At 43.9% G+C, this 18,393-nt stretch overlaps 1 protein-coding gene across 7 annotated transcripts in view; it reads right to left on the bottom strand.

Moving 5' to 3' along the window:
- Nucleotides 1–7,872, bottom strand: part of Syndig1 (synapse differentiation inducing 1) — a 185,737-nt gene extending 177,865 nt beyond the window's left edge. For 2 of the 7 annotated variants that reach the window (XM_047538791.1, XM_047538796.1), the window contains exon 1: nucleotides 7,422–7,872. The gene's annotated coding sequence lies outside the window, so the exon portion shown is untranslated. Of the gene's footprint in view, nucleotides 1–6,945; nucleotides 7,209–7,260; nucleotides 7,325–7,421 lie in introns of those variants that run through there. The other 5 variants (XM_047538797.1, XM_047538798.1, XM_047538795.1 and 2 more) reach the window with 5 other exon arrangements.
- Nucleotides 7,873–18,393: the final 10,521 nt, after the last annotated feature.

The following is an 18,393-nucleotide window of genomic DNA, read 5'->3' as shown; positions in this document are numbered from 1 at the left end:
TATTTCTGAAATACATAAAGCTATGAAAACAAATTCCAGCAAGACCAGTCTTTCTGGACAGTGTCTAAAGAACAGTTCCATCTTCTGGGAAAAGCCTTATGCTGAGAGCAAGACAAGAACACAGGTCAACCTGGTGTCCTATTTAGTTTATGTTGGTGTTCTTTCTAAATGTCTGGGGCCTGTGGCATTACAGGAAATGATCATTTCTCCTCTAACTGCCTGGACATTCTATAGGAGATTTCTGCTTCCCTGGAATTGTCTAGCTGCATGATGATTCCAAGCTTGGCCTACACAAAGATATCCCCTAAACTACAGGTCAGTTTACTGACCAGCTAACTTGTGAATACTCTCCTCCAAGGAAGTCACTCAAAATGTACAGATTGAGAAATGACTTCATTTCATTTTGTCCTACTTGGGATTTATTGTAAAATGAAGTTGAATGCATCTGTCTGTCCAGTTATTGCATAGCATCTGTGATTGTCCAAACCATTATGCTAGGTTCTGACAATGCCAAGAAAACTGAGCAATTGTATATGGTGGGGTGAGGATGCATGAATTTAGAGACAAACAAAGTGCAAGTAAACCCTATAGACAGGCTCCAGCACCATGGTCCCCACTGTCTGGCAACAGAAGGTTGGACAGCAGATTGGGTAATCCTGCTGGGTCTCTTAGTTGTGCCAAGTGTAAAATTGTGGCACCTCGAGAGTTTGCAGAGGAAATCAAATGAAATAATGGACACATTCCAAATCTCCCCCTTTCATTCTTGCTCTTCCTTCTCCCTCCTTGGTGTAACTGTCTTGCCTGGGAGAGACACTACTAGCAGTAAGGCACAAACAGGTGAAGATACTCTAGGTTTCCCTGAGTCACCTTCATGACAAGATGCAAATAAGTGATGGAAACTTTAACTTGGCTCCTCAGATCTGGGCTGCTTTTACTTCTCCAAATTCATTAGCTTACCTTCACATCATCCAGAAGCCAGAAGAGGGGGATTGCTCCTTTCAACATGGACAGGCAGGCTTTATTGTGAGATGCTAGACTCAAGGGTGTTTACTTGAGTCTGCCACTGTAGAGTGGTCTCTGTTCAGCCTTGTCCAGTCATGAGAACCAAACCCCAAAGTCAGAATGCTAGAAAATCACACTGATGTCTTAGGTTCAGATATGTCAGAAGCACATGGAGTCTGGAATATCCCCAATCATGTAAAAGTGATAGTGATGGAGGTCCGTACTCAGCTAGCAGTCAGCTCTTCGGAAGTTACCCCAGCCTCTGGCACAGACTCAGTTTTCAGTGGACTGCTAATGCCCCCCAGAGCCCATGTTTCTCCCTAACGCACCTATTGTGGTTTGAATCATTAACGTCTCCTGAAAAGCTCATGGGTTAGGCAATATAGGGATGTCAAAGATGAAATGATTAGACTACAAGAGCTATAACCTTATCAGTGTATTAATTCATTTGATAGATTAATAATATGAATGGACTACTAGATGTTAATGTAGGCAGGTGGGGCATGGCTGGAGGAAGCAGGTCACTGGGGGTGTGCCTTTGGGGGGATTATATCTCTTCCCTGGCTCCTCTCTGTGTGCTTCCTGACTGTCAGAAGCTTAGCAGCTTTCCTACATGCCTTTCCACCATGATGTTCCACCTCACCTCAGACCCAGAGTAACAGAACTAGTCAACCATGGAGTGAACCTCTGAAATGATGAGCCCCAAACAAACTTTTCTTCTTCTCGGTTGTTGTTTTCAGGTATTTTGGTCACAAAAAAACAAAAGCCTGACTAACACACCACCCCTATGGTGCCTGGCTTTCTACACAATGCCCAGGACACAGTAAAACTGAGAAGCAATGAGGGCACTTGCACCCCACTGAGGCTCAACAGTCTCTGTTTTTATGTCATGGCATCTCTGACCCTCCCTCTTCCCCACACTTCATCTGTATCTAAAGGATGCAGATGCCGTTGCCAATCCGGAGTGCCTTCACATGCACTCACATGCACACATGTCCAGAAGATGGACAGAGACCTTCCTTCTGAGTCAGAGGATGATGTCTGGAGAAGTGACCCAGCTTTTTCCCAAGAGCTGATAGGGAAGTCCAGGAACATCAGTCCTCAATTTGGGGTATCCTAACAAAGTGGAAAACACCTACTTATTTCTCAAAGGAAGTAGAAAAGCATAAGGTTATGGGGCCCAGTAACGCAGAACTCCCCAGGCATGACCATGCCATGGAAGGCCCTTGGTGGTCACTGGGAGGATATATATGACACATTGTGGTGGGGCAGAAGTAACCAATCCACAACTCTCACTTTGTTCAGAATGACACCATCAAGGTTCTTATTGGAATTTTCTCCTCAATAGACTCTGATGAGAGCCCTGCAGCCTGCAACACATCTGCCCCATATGAGAAGCTCAAAACTGTAGGGTCATTCATCTAACTGCATCTCAGTCCACCGGGCATCCCCTTTGTCCCACTTGTCCAGGTTTCTTGCATAATATACATTGGCAAGATTGCTAATCTGAAAGTCCTAGTAAATGTATTTTACACACTACAAATACTTAATAGTGGAGTTGGTACCTATCTTTCATTAGAAGAGTTGGGCATACTCCAGGCCCACTAAAGTGCAACCCTCAGTATTGCTCCCAGGTTCCCCAAAACTGTCCTGAGATGTAATTCCACTGTGATCTTTAGAAATAAACAATTCTGTTTTAAACTTGCACCAGCTGATAGTCTGCAACAGTGACATGTGAGTGTCAATATTACAGCAACAAGTTAAAGACTGCAAATTGTACACATAGCAGAAGAGCAAGGTTATGTAACATTTCATTTCTTTGCTTCCTTCTAAGGGAGAGAGAGGGTGGAATCCAAATGTGTTTGATATAAGAACACCATATCTTAATTTTAGAGATATCTTTAGTTTAAAGTTGAGGCAGTGGAATAAAACTTCAGTTGGTTCTCATTGTTTGGAATTTGTGTGCTTTCTGATTTTGCTTTGGACTCTGAAATTTTCTGTCAGAGAAAAGAAGTGAGGAAAGAACACATGGAGGTGCATCAGAAAATGGTTGTCCAATGAGGTCAAATGATTAACACTGAACATTAATATTGTTCAAAATATGGATTCAAACGGTGAGCCCCTATCAAAAAACCCATTTCACAACCTAAATTCTCCCTCTCTCTCTCTGTGGGTTACATTTCCCAACTGTTACTACAATATTATCAAGAATCAGTGAAGAACTAAAAACAACAAAATGAACATTGATTTGAACTTCAAGATCAAAACGTTCACCTTTCCGCAATAATGCCTAGTGAACTCCTAGATAAATTATTTTTATGCAAATAAATATCCATTTTCTTCTGGGATGTGCTTTCAGAAGAAGATTTTATTCTTATTATTTTCTACATGTGTGCAGTGTTTTCTGGTTATGTGTTTGGGGTTCTAATAGTTATTTGAGGTCCTACTGCTCAATAATTGTTCTTTTGCATCATATTTTATTTTATTTTGGGGGTAACTTATCAGGTTATTTGTCATACAATGGTTTAAGATGATTTAGACTTTGAGCTAAACAATGTAACTTAAATCATCTCATACTGCATGTGGTGGTTGGAGGTTTGTTGAAAATCTGCCTTACAAGGTTTTCTCTTAGACAAATCATCATGTAACTTTTATAATGATGTAATATGATGCTAAATTCAGTTATATTAAAGACATATTTCAAAAGCTATTGCTCGCATCCTTCTCCTACACTATCCCTGTAAATTCTGAGCAGACAGGACTGTTGATACAACTCTTGTACATTCCCATGTATGAGCTGGTGCATCCCATATGAATGTGTACACACTGCCCTTATTCTGAGGTCTGCCAACAAGTAGTTGTAGGATGCAGGTCCAAGGAGGGGTATGGGCTCATTTAATTTTCTTGGAAAGTCATGTGACTGCAAACTTCAACCAAAGAGACATTCAATTAAGACATTTAAGTATTCCCAATCAGAATCTGCTTGATTTAATAAATTGAGACAGCCATAAACAAACTGTTTACAAAATCCTAGAAAGAATGTGGTTGAAAAGAAATGGAATCTCAGAAAAGTTAAGAGACTGAAAGGTGAGTCTTCAAATAGGCTTTCCAAAAAGTACAGGGTGGGGTGCAGAAAACAATCCATAAGTGCCTTCTCCATTGATCCCTCTTCCATCTAAGCAAACTGCCTGGATACAGATGAAGCAATGACAAGGCACCGAACTGTAGCCCATTCCTGCAGACCACACTTAAAAAAAAAAAAAAGTTTAGGGGTGTGGTAGGAGGGGCATTAAACTGATCTCCTACAAAAGGGTTCTTCACTTAATAAAAGGTTAAGGATGCCTTTAAATAGTGCATCATAAAGGAATTCAAAGACTCTGAGAATGTCATTGGCAATTTTTAGGAACAGCTTTTATCTAAAAGACAGTGCAGAGATGCGCCGGGTGGGAGGGGCTCTGTGGGGGAGGATGTCCCCTCCTGCTAACTCTGGTGGACTTTCATGTGCATGTTGTGCCTCTCCAGCCAGCCAAAAGAAATCACACTGGACACTAAATCCCAGCAGGCAAAGCCTTCTCTGAGGATATATCAAGTGTGACTAGTATGAGGACCAAAAGTTTCCTAATTAAAAGTTGAAACATTCAGTACTCTCCCTGAACCTCAGAATAGCTCCTTCTAGTGTCTCAGAAAGAAAACTTAGGGAAATAGCTCTGTATTCTTTTTATAATAGTAATAACTCCTGAGGAAATAGGAGTTAATGTTAGTGAGAACCATGAATTAAGTCCAGTGTAGCCCATCCATGTCAATGATAAATGTGGAAGAAATTCATTGCAAATAATTTATGAATTAAATTTTAAACTTTTTACCAAAGTTATTTTGCCTATGAGGCTTCAACTAGACTCTCATTCATGCCCTAATATATACATCCACTGGTATAAATCAAATCCAAAAGCTTAAAATGCCTTTTTTTCCACAGTATATGGATTTGTCTTTCCTCTTTCAACAGCCTCTTCTGCGTTCCTCCAGGAAAGTTGGCAGGTTTTCTTTTTTACCTCAAATTATAAATGGGAGTACCTTCATTTGTATGTTAACCTCAGCTGCATTATATGAAATTATTAATAAGTCATTTCTGAGGCTAGGGGTATCCTCCATGGTAGAGCCAGTGCTTAGCATGCAGGAGGCCCTGGGCTCAATGCAACAACAAATAGTCAACAACAAATTTCTCATATTTAGGTGAAAATAAAATGAACTGTCACCAGTTGGAAAGAGAGAAGTGAATTAAAATATTTTTTTGAAATCTAAATAATGTAGTTCATAATTTTTAATTAACTTTATTGACTATTGTCAAATTGTATACATTTATGGGGTACCAAGTGATGCTATTATCTATGTACAAAATGTAGAATGGTTGACTGAGTCTAATTAACATATCCCTTACCTTAAACACCGATCATTTGGGGGATGATCAAACATGGCCTCTACATGAGGAGTCAGGTAACTGGGTGACACACACATACAAACACAGAGGTGCAGTGTAATAGTCTCTCCTTGGGTGTCATCAAAATTTTCCATAATAAAAAAGTTTAAAAATAGGTCTCCCCCTGTTCCTCTTTATTGAACAAGGCCCTCTTAATTATGACGATTCCATCTTCATGCAGAAGGTGGGGGGTGGCGTACAGTAGGAAAGGGCACCAGATCAGCTACATAACCAGGTTTGCTCCTCGAAAAGGAGCCAGGGGCTGTGAGGGACAGGCAGGGAGAGAGCGAGGAAAGGAGGCGGAGGGCACTTGCTCATACATCCACAGGCCTGGCACCTGTGGTTTGAATCTCCTAAAAGACAATCAACACAACCGCCAGACGTGCAGCACGCAATTCGTCTGAAAATTCGCTCCAGCTTCCTACTGCCCTTGCCAGAACAGACATGAGACTGCTACCTGCCACCTTGGCCGCTGGTTGCCACTGGCTACTGCAACTGGAGTCCTCTTTGAGGACCACTTCCCGGCACCGACGCCGGCTGCCCTGGTGAAGGCATCTTAGCAAGGAAAAGTTGGCTCGCTCTAGGGTTGTTATGAGGCTAGTCACCCCACAGGCTGCAGGTCTGCGCAGCACGCCGCCTCTCCCTTTGGGCTGTAGACCAAACCCGCTCTCTTGTAAGTGGGGGTCAGACAGATACACAGACTCACGCGTGCGCGCGCCCCACCGCCTAACTCTAAACTAAAAACCAAGTCACCGAATAATGTCCAGACCCCTACACCCCCCAAATCAGCTCTGCCAGTATCTGCTGCGTTGGACACCCGGTCGAGGCTAGGAAAGGCGCAGGCATCCGGTCCCGGCCAGCAGCAGAGGCGCCAGCGCATCTGACGCGGCAGAAGGTTGCGCGCACCTTAAGTCCGGGTGCCAAGTGTCCAAGCTTCTGCATGCAAGGAGACCACCGCAGAAAAAGAGGGTTACCAGAATACTCTTCCTCCTGTTGTTCAGAGAAGCTAAACAATCCCTCCGACATCTCCACAAAGCACGACTGCGGGTGCCCACACTACTGGGGTCTTACAGAGACCAAAGCCCCTTCCCTAAGAAAAGTGCTCAACTCCGCGGATGATCCATTCCTCCTCTCCACTACTCCAAGCGCGCACATGAAAAGACAAAAATCACGCCTAGGGAAAGCGAGACTACAGTTTGAACCCCAAAAGCACATCTGCTTGCTCCCATTTTGGCGCCGTAGTTGGCGGCTCCCAGGGCTGCAGGCTGTCTAGCTGCCAGGGGACAGAGAGCTCGCTAAAGCTGGTCTTGCCCTGGCCAGCAGCGAGGGGCTTCAGAAGTCCTCGCTGGTAACGGGTTGGAATTCCCCATCCCAAACGCGCTTGCACCCTTGCCTTCCTTTTTCCCTCATCTCGGCGACTCGAAGTCCGCTTCCCTTCCCGGTCCTCAGTCCGCAGCTACCCTGCTCACCAGCCTTGGTCTCTTCTGGGTCGCTCCAGGGGGATCGTTCCAACCTGCAGAGCCGATGCTGACCGCACGCCCCCACGGCCCTGGGTAGCCTGGTTCCCCTGCGCTCCCAGGACTCAGTCTCACCAGCTCCCACGGACTTCGCTCAGCATCCCCTCCGCGTCGCCGGGGTACCCCGGGTGGCGAGGAGCCAAGGTGCAGCACGGGCGAATAGCACCCAGTTCCTTCCTCCAAATCTTCCCCGCCAGCTCCTGTTTTCCCTCTCTCTCGGCGGGCCCGCGCCTCCCAAGTCCCGCCACTGCGACCACCAGGACTTACCACGGGCGCCACACAGCCGCCGGGTCTGCACGCTACGAGGCGGAGCCAGGAAGCCCTCCAGCTCCAGGGCAGCCTCTCGCGCCCACCGCCAGCACGCGGCCCCCGCCCCACCCCCGTCCGCCCCTCAGTTCGCCCGCTCCGCCTGGGCAGTCGGGACTTACCTCCGGGACAAGGTGACCCGGCTGGTGCGCCCAAAGCGGCCGCCCGCGCGTCTCCCGAGCCAGCGAGCGTGCGGGGCGCAGGGCGGTGCGGCGCCCGCCTCTGCTCCTCAGCTCCCAGGCTCTCTCCTCCTCTGCCCTCCCCTTCTCTCTGCTCCCCTCTGCGCTGCTTAGCTCCTCTCCCCGCGCCGCTCCCCGCCCTATGCTAGCCGCCAACGCCCCCGGCTGCCCCGCGCGTACGGGAGCGCCGGGAGCGCCGGGAGTGGGGCACCAGCGGCAGCCCGGGCGGCGGGAGTCCGGAGCGGCGGCGGCGCCAGGGCGGAGCCGAGTCCTCACGGCCCCGGGGAAAGGAAACGGTGCGAGGACACTCTGGTGGCGTGTTGGACGAGGGGCGCCCGGGGGCGCGCGGCTCTGCTTGCCTAGTCTGCAAACGCGCGTGCGGGAGGCGGCAGCCGCGGGCCCCTGGGGAGGACCGCAGCTAGGAGGAGGAAAAGGGAGCGGCCCCGCTCTAAGAAGGCTGCCAACTTTGCCCCCAGGCCAGCGGGCCCCTCACGGGTGATAGCGTCTGGTGGGTGGCCCGGGGCCAGGGTCTGGAAATTGAGGGGAACAGAGGCTGGGGGAGGGGGACAGACACTGGGGACTAGGAGAAAAGGAATTTGCAGCCTGGCTCTGGGAAGCGATGTCTCCCCTCGGTCCTAAAGGCCTCCCCAGGCTCCAGTTCGGTTTTGAGGTTCATGAGAACCCACTCTATAGGTCAGGAGAATTTGTTCAAGTCCTGACCAGCAAAGCCATTGATCGAGGAGAAAGTAGGCTGATACTCTGGACCCCTCAGCTCCGAACCAACCAGTGTTGGCGCGTGGAGGGCCCACAGTAATTGAATTGAAAGGAAACTAGGGCGGCGGCGGTGGGGGCGGGGGTATGTGGTGGCGAGAAGAGTAGGTAGTGGGGAACCTAGGAAAGGCCGCCTACCGAGACAGTCTGCATTTCAAATGTCGGCGGAGGGCGAGAAAGAGGTGTTTTCATTTTAGATTTTCTTGAGAACGAACTATGAAAGAAAGATCCACTAGGTAGAGGGTCAAAAGTTATTTAGAATAAAATCTGTGCGCCCCTCTTTCAACATCAAGTGGAGACCCTACGCGCGCTCCAGTTCTGCCAACCCAGGCTCGCTCCCTGATGGTCAAAGCTGATTAAGTCCCAGGGTTCCATGGTTCTGTGTTTCTCCTAGGTGTAGAGCCCTCCCTTCTGCCTGAAAAGCAAGCCCTTGCCCACTGAGAAGGCGCTGCGTCTTGGTTAGTTCCTCTCTGGTGGGGTTGCCACAAGGCACAAGTTGAAGGGGATTTGAGGTCATACTACGTTCCCTTTCTTTGTAGGAACCTCCCCTTTGCGTTCCCTTCTGTAGAACCTCAGCTCCCTCAAAACAATGCTAAAATGCAGAGTGCCACCAGAAGGAGGCATTTGGGAGGAGGAATTAGGTCCGGGGAACCTGTTATACTTCTACATTTCTTTGCTTGGGAACCTCTGAAGTTTGGCTTTGCACCTGAATAACACTCCCATCTCCTTGCTCTGTAGCATCTAGGCATACCTGGAGTTTCTACCTCTGAACCCACAGAGCTGTAAGGCAGTGATCTGGAACACTCAGAGAAAGTATATTGTGCATTTCTCCCATCTAACAGAAAGTCTTTAAGCAGCTTACCATTTCTAGGTCCTTTTCTAATCAGAACATTTTCTCATTGGAACCGCAAGGCAGAGCAGATTTTGTTAGACCCATTTAAATTGGAGAATCAGTATTCCTGCTTATCAGATGAAGAAACGGATATTTTAAAAGGCCCACTGTACTTCCCCATAGCCACCCACTATGCAAGAGTAACCAGAAAGTCAGGCTCCCTACCTCTAAGCCAGTGTTTTTTTTTTTTTTTTTTTATTGTCCACCTTGGGGTTGACTTTGGAGGCAAGTTTTATTTTGCCAAGAGAACACCTGCTTGGGTTGCTGCCAGGACTTGTTTTTGCCTCTAGCGTATTGTTTGAATTTTAAATTGGACTTTTCCTAATACAGCAGGCAAACACCCTGTAGGGTGTATCATAAAAAATGACCACAGGTCCCTGCTGGTTCTCCTCTCTCCCAAAATGAGGGAAACAGAAGTTAAAGAAAAAGCCTTTGCGGGTGCTTCCAGTATTTAGTTCTAGTGTCCTAGTTCTTTGAAAGTTTTCTGTTGGATGCTTTGGAACTCTACACCCAGCCCTTCACACACACACATGCATATGTCTGTGTGTGTGTGTGTGTGTGTGTGTGTGTATGTATATATATGCGTGTATATATATATATATGTATATATATATGCATATATATATGCATATATATTTATGCATATATATATATGCATATATATTTTTTAAGTGAGTGGGTTGCATTTCCTGAAAATTTTCTCCAGCTTACTTCTCTTAATCTGCCTCACCCAATTTAGCATTTAAACATTCATATTTTATTTTTCTATTGTGGAACATACAATTTCTCTCCCCCAGTTGAAGTTGCTGTATTTTATACTTGTTCAACTCTTTACTTATGCACATCCCAAATATTGAGCAAATAGTCTTAGATAGTTATTGAAGAAAAAACCACATTGGATTATGTTGTCAAAAAATAGATGTCCACTGAAGAAAGGGGGTAGCAGTACACAAGGGTCAGTTTCTCAACATTCTAGTTGTTTGAATGAAAATGAAAAATTTAGAATGTGGTCTACACTTAAATTTCTTATTTTCTTAATTATTATTTCTCCCATTCCACTCATTTAACCTGGAAATCCCCAGTTATCCGTTGATTTCCTTAACAGCACCCTGCCCCCAACACACATACAGTTTAGTGTTTTTGTAACCCAAATGGACCTTACATTTCATTGCAAAAGATATTCAATTCTTGGGAATCATGTATAAATAGAGGAAGTCACCTGTTCTTGGCAGATGTAGCTGCTCAGGGAAGAGATCCCAAGTTTCTGGTAGGCCTCAGTTGATCTGTAATGGGAGCAGCAGCGGCACACATGGGCCAGTTTCTCTTAAATTCAGAACCTTAGTTGTTGCTCAGAATGTGATCATAACTATTTTGCTATGATATAGCATTGAAATAAAGACTTTCAAGAAAGTCAATGCAGAGCTATCACGTATCAGACAGCAATAGGATACTGTAGAAATTGCCAAATCTCCAGGAAATTGACTAACCTTCTCAACAATGCTTATCTCTCAGAAGAGATTACAGAACTCTCAGAGCTGAAAGAGGTCAGAGGGGCCAATTCCTGTGTTGTGACGAACTGTCATTCAGGCACCAGCAAGCTGTCAAGCTTTTGGCCAACTTTCAGAGTACTCTGCTTCAGAGTACTCAGCCCAGAGATAGGCAATGTGATAAGAGAAACAACAAATTTGAGCATTTTTCAATAGGAAATATCCTTCAACATATCTTGAACTAAAAAGATTGTGGAGTTATTAGAAGCACCTGGATGCCATAGTGTTTGGGGCTCAACAGTGCCCATTCAGAAACCATCTGTATATCACAGGTAGAAAAGGCTCAACCTTCAGTGTTGATTGCAGTGCCAAATATTTAAAGAAAAATCAGTTCACAATTTGAAAGCTGTGCAATCAACGTAGTTCTTTTTCTTTTCTCCCCCAAGATCTATTATGAAATTGTCTTAAGTCAGTGAGGTTCAAGAATTGAAATCTGAGCTGTCTTGTTAAAGTTGAATCTTATTGACTTAGAAGGGTATGAAGATGTCCATTGCAATGTTCAATATAGACATGATGGGGGAGACTATAAGGAAAAGGTTAATTTTTATTAAAAAAATTCAAAATCTAAAATAAGGCTGAAAAAATATTGACATGAATTCAGAATAGAATAGAAAGATGCAATCAAATGTCAGAATGGTAGAGTGGGATGGGAATTTGACGATCACTTAGTTCATCCCTTGAATTTTATACATGAGGAAACACTTCCAGAGGGTCTAGGAAGAGGAGAAGCTAATTCCAGGTCCAGTCTACTGACTTCTACCTTAACAATTTTGCCTCTCTATCCATTATATCTCTTTGGAAAGACTCAAAGAAAAAGACAGTATATTTCAGGTATCTTCTTTAAGTGCTGGTATGTCAGCTATCTATTGCTGCATAACAAAATATATAAAAACTCAACAGTTTAAAATGATAACCATTTATTTCTTCATGGTTCTGAGGGTTTCCAGTTAGGACTGAGCCAACTAAGGCCAGCTGCCTCTGCTCTGCATACTATGTCTAGGTCCTTTTGTACATTTGTAGTCAGCTTGCTGGCAGAGGCCTTACTCATATGCCTGGGGGTTGTTGATTAGCTGTGGGTCAGGGGTCTCTTCTTAGTAGCCTCACCCAGAGTTCTTTACAACATACTGGCAGCAAGAGAAAGCTTTCCAGTCTGGCATCCCATTTTCTCATTGACCAAAACAGCAAGTGGCCCCTCCCAGATTTAGGAGTTGGGGAAATGGCCTCAACTTTTTGATGGAAAAACCATAAAATTGCATTGTAAATGGGGAAATGGAAGAATTTTGTGTCCATATTTTGCAACTGACCACATCTGGCAATGAGATAAATTCTTTGATATGTAATCTTATTCAATCTTAATCAGAGCTCTGTGAGACCAGCAGCGATGATCCCAAGGAATTAGGAAGCTAAGTTTAGGGACTGAGTAGCTCATCTTTCTCCACATAGCTATAAGAGTGATGACTGGGGCTCAGTCCAGGCCTGTCTTCAACTTCCCCAATATCCAACATTAACAGAGGGTGTCTGTCAGTAGTCAGCTAAATGCTCACTGGGAAAGTGAGAAGCTCAGACCTTGGAGCCAGGCAAACCTGGGCTCAAAATAATCACCTGTCACTTTCTATTATTCTATCCTGACTGATAGAGCTGAGCTTCATCATATCTAAAATGAGCATGATTATAATATCTGCTGCCTGGTGTTGCACAAGGCATGGGTGTGTTCAGAGTGAGCAGCCTGTTTTTTTGAGCAGAGTTGAGTGCTTATTATTCTTATAGACAGGTGGTAAGACAGGGGGTAGCTGGGTGCATTTTCTAAGGAAGAAGAGAGAAATGGCATATCCTAGACCCTTGGCATAAAGTGAATGGGGACTTTGAAGGTCTTCAGAATAAGGAGCCTCAAAGTGTAAGAGAGGTGACTTGATATTTCTCTTCCCATCTAAGGATCTTCTTGTTTCAAGGGGACAGAGGCTGTATGTATATAACAGTCATTATCATGTCAGCCCAAGATGCCCAGCTCCCCTTGACCAATTCCATGTGCCACCCCCAACTTCTCTGTACTTTGATGCTAATGGTTTACACCTGCAGGTGGTTTTGGTATAACTCTCATTCCAGGGACTGATTTAGTTTCTCTTAATAACAGCATGAAAACATGGCTCTCAGTTCCACTCAACTCTAGATCTTCAAATCTAGAGGTTAGAGAGATACCTGGGCATGTCTAGCATAGTAGGAAAACATGTCATTGTATGGTGGAAAGAACATGGGCTCTGTCCAGAGCCCATGACTTAAAGGTCTACAACTGAGTCAGCCTCTACCAGGATGAACTTCAGCTCGCCAATCTTTTTTACTTGGTTGAAAATCAGCAAACTTCTTGATGTCTAGAACATCAATTTCTCCATTTATAGGATGGTCTAGGGTGGACATAATGGTATTGACCATTGAGGGTTAGTCCAGAAACCGGATAGCAGTGAGCATTCAGAATGGGAGCTGTGGTTGTCATGGGCACAGGGATCAGGGGTACTGGCAAGGAAACTCTTCAAAGGTCTCTCTCTTTCCGCAAGACCTGATTGGAGCCAAAAAGGCAGATTTTGCTAACCAGTTTTCTTCTTTGTGTCCTGTGTTCATCCTTGACTGAATTTTTTTTTTTTTTCCGTTGAGCTCACAATTTCCTAGACCTTAACTAGATAAGGGTTGTCACATCTCAGGAAAGGAGAGGTGTTAAAATATCCAGAAAGAAAGTGACACATGGCTCTCCTGAAAGCAAAACCATGCTACAGGGGAAGAATACCAGGGAGAGGGAACGAAAGGCCATGGATTGTTCAACTGGGAGGGAGAGGAAGCCAATACAAGGAGGAATCCCTGAGCTAGCCTCCCCCATATGTTCTCTATGCTCTGGGAATATCCACTGAATGAGAGTGTTGCTCAGAATCGCCTAGCCAAGGGATAAAGAACTGCATCACCCTTGGCCTCTTTTGTCAGAACCAAGGAGATGTTAACAAACCCACTTTTCTAGATGTGTCAAACATTCCCTCTGGTGTAAGAGAGATGTCTAACTAGAAATTTGGGCAATTCTGCCATGTATTACTTTACAATTCCTGCATCACCCAGTCCTATATTAAAGGTTTGCATTCTGGGATGGGGATATAGCTCAGTGGTAGAGCACTTGCCTGCATGCAAGAGGCCTTGGGTTTGATCTCCAGCACCACAAAGAAAATAAATATATACATTCTGTTTCAAGGCTGTAGGTGTTGTTATAATTTAGATATGAGGTGTTCCCCAAAATCTCATGTGTGAGAAATATGGGAATTTTCAGAGGTGAAATGATTCAATTATGAGATCTTTAATCTAACCAATGGATTAATCCACTGATAGAGATTAACTGAGTGGTAACTGTAGACAGGTAGGGGGTGACGGGAGGTAGGTCACTTAGAGTATATCTTTGGGGTTTATTGTTTTGTCCCTTTTGAACAGAGCTCTCTTTGCTTCCTGGTTGCCATGTCTCAAGCAACTTTCCTATACTATGCCCTTCTGTCATAATGTTCTACCTCATCTGGGGCCCAGAGCTATGGAGTTGGTCAAACACAGACTGAACTTCTGAAACTGTGAAATAAAATAATTTTTTTCTACTCTACATTGTTGTCAGGTATTTTAGTTACCATGATTTAAAAAAAAAAAAAAAAACTGACTAAAACAGGCGTCAAATTGATCTTTTTTGAAAGTGTCCCTTTATTGAGACTGGGATATGGCCACTCAACATCATGTTAAGTATATCGCATAAACACAAAGGGAAGAAGTATTTTTTATGTGGCCCCATTGGGGTAGATCCTGGACCTTTAACAACAAATAGCAAATAGCCCCTCATGAATCAAGCAGCCACAAACTGGGTAAGAAACAGCAAAGTTCAAGCCCCCATCTTACTCTGTACAAACACCATGCATTCTTTCTTCTGTCATTCTACTTGGTTTTTACCCTACAGCTATTCTGCTGGCTCCCAACCTTGAGAATCCATGTCTTCTTCCTAGATTGTTATTTGAGTCGAATGCAGATTTATCCTTACATTCTCTTGAACATTTCTGGCTACCACCTATTACAATTGACCTGTCCACACCCAACCTCCAGCACCCTGTGCCTGTGTCACCAGTGTGGTCAGTCCTCTTACACCTCAAATAGCTGCTCAACCCTGACCTGCCTTGGCAGACGACTTCTCTCTTTGAATTTCATCTGGTTAATGATCTCGAAGATGAGTTAATTATTCCATAATAGATGCAATATCATAATCATCAGTTATCTTTAAGAAAATTTTATTTTAATTGAAAGTTGGAAACTGATTGTTCCCAGAATTTGCAGTATGTGCTCAAAAGCACCAGCCTCAAAAAATAGGTTCAGATATCCGTTTCAATCCATACACCAAAGTAAAGAGAGCAATGGGCCTTTTCACTGAAATGAAATAAGACCATGTTTCCCTTGCCTTACAAAAGAACCATGTGCACTGTGATAGTCTAACATAATGAAAAACTGAGAGGTTGGGACTCTTGAAAACATTGCCAGTGCAGAACTAACCCTTTAAACATGTCATTAATTATTAGCGTGATTTCTGACATTTTCTAAGAGGGCTAAGAATGTGATTTTGGCTCAAGAAAATGTATTTCTTGCTGCATTTGCTTTTTTGTTTTTTTTTTTTTTTTTTCCTGCAAGGAAAAAAAAAAGGTCTATTGCAAAAATAACCACTTCTGTAATTTTGCAGGATGTGGAACTGGAGGGAAAAATCACAAAGGTAAGCAGTTTCATTTTTTGTGATTCCCAGTTTATCACTCATATTTTAAGAAAAGAATGCCTCTTAAACAAAGGAACTTAAGCAAGTGCCTGAACTCAACTGCAGCTCTCCCATGCTGTCTCCCTGACTTGTGTTCCCGACATTGTTGTGCAAATCAGCACCAGTTCACAAAGAACCCTGGCTGAGCAATCCACAGCTGGCCTGGCAGTTGTTACCTCCAGGGGCCCCTTTTATGTGGTTTGGACACTCAGGTCTCATGAAGGTCACCTCTAGTAGCAGGAACAAAACATGGCCAGGTGGAATCTAACCAGTTTTGGGAATACAGGACAGACATACTCTGGTGGCAGCAGATAGGAAAGAGTCCCTTCAGTCTAAGGACCACCTAAAATTTCCAAACTCTGATATGTGGATTCTAATCCACAAAAGGGGGGTGGGAAGAGGAAGAATAGAAATCCATTGGGTTCGACAAACGGGAATGAAGGGGAGGGAGTGGAAAGGGAATAAAAAGGATGGTAGAATGAATTGGACATAATTTTCCTAGCCTTGTATTTGAATACATGACCAGGGTAACTCATGTACAACCATAAGAACAGGATCTTAATAGTGTAAGTTATACTCCATGTATGTACAATATGCCAAAATGCACTCACTGTTATGTATATTTAAAAAGAACAAATAAAAAACAAAAAAAAATTAAAAATCCAAACTCATCAAAAGAGGGTTTACTAGCAAAGGTCTACCCTGTTAGATGTGCTCAGATCTTGTTTCCACCCACATTCATGGAAGGAATATTAAAACGAAATGGTTTAACAAAGAATGGAAAAACTATGGTGGATCCATAGTGGATCCACACAACACTGGAAGGCCATGTGATTAGATATATCCTTTCCTTTCCTTTCCTGGGCTCTGCCAGCATTTGTGAGAGTCTCCTACTGGGTAGGGAGTGAGTGGGGACTGGTGAGCCATCAGGCTCTGCCTGCAGAAGTAAGTGAATAGCAATTTCTCTACAGACTGATGATTCTTCTGCAGGGGAACTGTAAGGGTCCCAGTGAGAAGAAGGGGAGGGAGTAATCAAGACAACTCACACCCTGGATGAGTAGCAGGTGCTTCTGACCTATCTGTGGGCCCTTGTGCACACTGGGAAGTGGGAGAAGGTGGTGCTCTTCGGGGATTTGTCCTCTTGTGGGTTCTGAAGCACAGTATGAAGAAACACAGAGCACTGGAATAGATTGTATAAGGTAAAGTGGAAAGGTAGGCAGTGGTCTGATCACTAAAGTTCTCTTGTTAGATTTAAGGAGGTTGGACCTCATGCTGAACCATTCTTCTAGTCAAAGGACTAGAAGAGTAACAGAAACAGGTCTACGTAGGTAAGTTTTGAGCAAATCTTCCACACGCAGACAGCACAGAAAGATTTGAATCACTTTGAAGATTGTTGTGACAGCTTCAAAGCAATCAAATACCATTAGCCATACCAGTGCTTCTCATGTGCAATATGTTTGTCTTACAAAAACACCTGAAAATAATGACTCAATGGTAAGGGCAACCTCTGGAATCTCATTTATTGTTCTGGACACTAAGAGGGATGCTTTTCCACCTCTTCCTTGTCTGCCTCACCCTAGCTTCATAGTTTTCCCATGTACCTATAGGACCAACACTGCCACAGGAGTGGGGCCACCTCATTATTTTCTCTGAGTGTCCTACCATCTCGTCTGAAACTCAGTTGTACAGTCAGTCATGGAGTGAATAAATATAATAGGGATCTCATGAGATTGCAATGGAGTCGAAAAATTTGCATTACCTATAGTATGTTTGTGTTTCACACTGTTACTCCAGAAAAGTGAAAAAAAATTAAAGTTTATAGTTACATTAAGTTAACGTTCATTTATGATTGAAGGAAGGGAAACATTTAAAAATAAATTTACTGTAGCCTAAGTACAGTGTTAAAAAGTCATCAGTAGCATATGGTAATGCCCTCGTTCTCCACATTCTCTCACCACTCACTCACTCATGCCCAGAAGAGTCTCAGTCCTGCAAATGCCATTCATGGCCAACACCTGTGATGGTTATGCTGGATAGTCAACTTGTTTAGATTCACAGACTCCTAGGAAATTAGTAAGGCAAACTTCTGGGTGGTACTATGAGGGTGGTTCCAGAGATGATTGGCATGTGGGATAGCAAGCTGAATGGGGAGACCTACCTTGAGCATGGGAGGCACCAACCAATAGGCCGGGGGCGTGAATGGAGCAAAAGGGAAAAAAGGAAAAATAGAGGAAGACGTCAGCAGAACATGCAAGCTCAATTCTTCTTAAGCAGGTTCATCTGTTGCTACTGCCATCACCCCTGAACTTCAGTCTCCAGTTTGACAGTCTTTTAATGAGAACTCACACAGGCTACTCTCCAGGGAGTTTCCTGGCCTTCATCTTTGGAACTGGAGCTGCATCATTGGTCCCTCTTGTTCTGAGGTTTCCAGCTTCTTGGACTAAACTTCTATTGGTCTCCCTGGTTCTCCAGCCTGCAGACAACCATTGTGGGATTATGCAGCATCTTATTGTGGAAACCAATCTAATAAATCCCCTTTCATAATTTTATGTATGTATATACAAAAATATTTTTATATATGTATATGTGTATATATATATGTATATATGTATATATATTCTATATTCTCTTGGTCACATTCCTCAACAGAGCCCTAAAGCAGTGCCCTGCACAGATGTACCATTTAAAAATCTTTCCTGTTGTATTTTTCTATACTTTCTCTATGTTTAAATACACAGATACTTAGTATTATGTTACACTTGCTATACAAGTTTGTAATACACAAGCAGTAGGCTCTACTATATAGCCTGGGAGTGTACAAAGCTATACCACCTAGATACAACATTCAAAGTTGAAATCACCTAGCAAGTTGTTTCTCAGACATCTCCAGACTTTTCTCCTCAG

The sequence above is a fragment of the Sciurus carolinensis genome, chromosome 2, assembly GCF_902686445.1.
Source record: "Sciurus carolinensis chromosome 2, mSciCar1.2, whole genome shotgun sequence".
NCBI lineage: Eukaryota > Metazoa > Chordata > Mammalia > Rodentia > Sciuridae > Sciurus > Sciurus carolinensis.
Note: the sequence above shows the minus strand (reverse complement) of the source record. Positions and strands in the feature narration are given on the sequence as shown.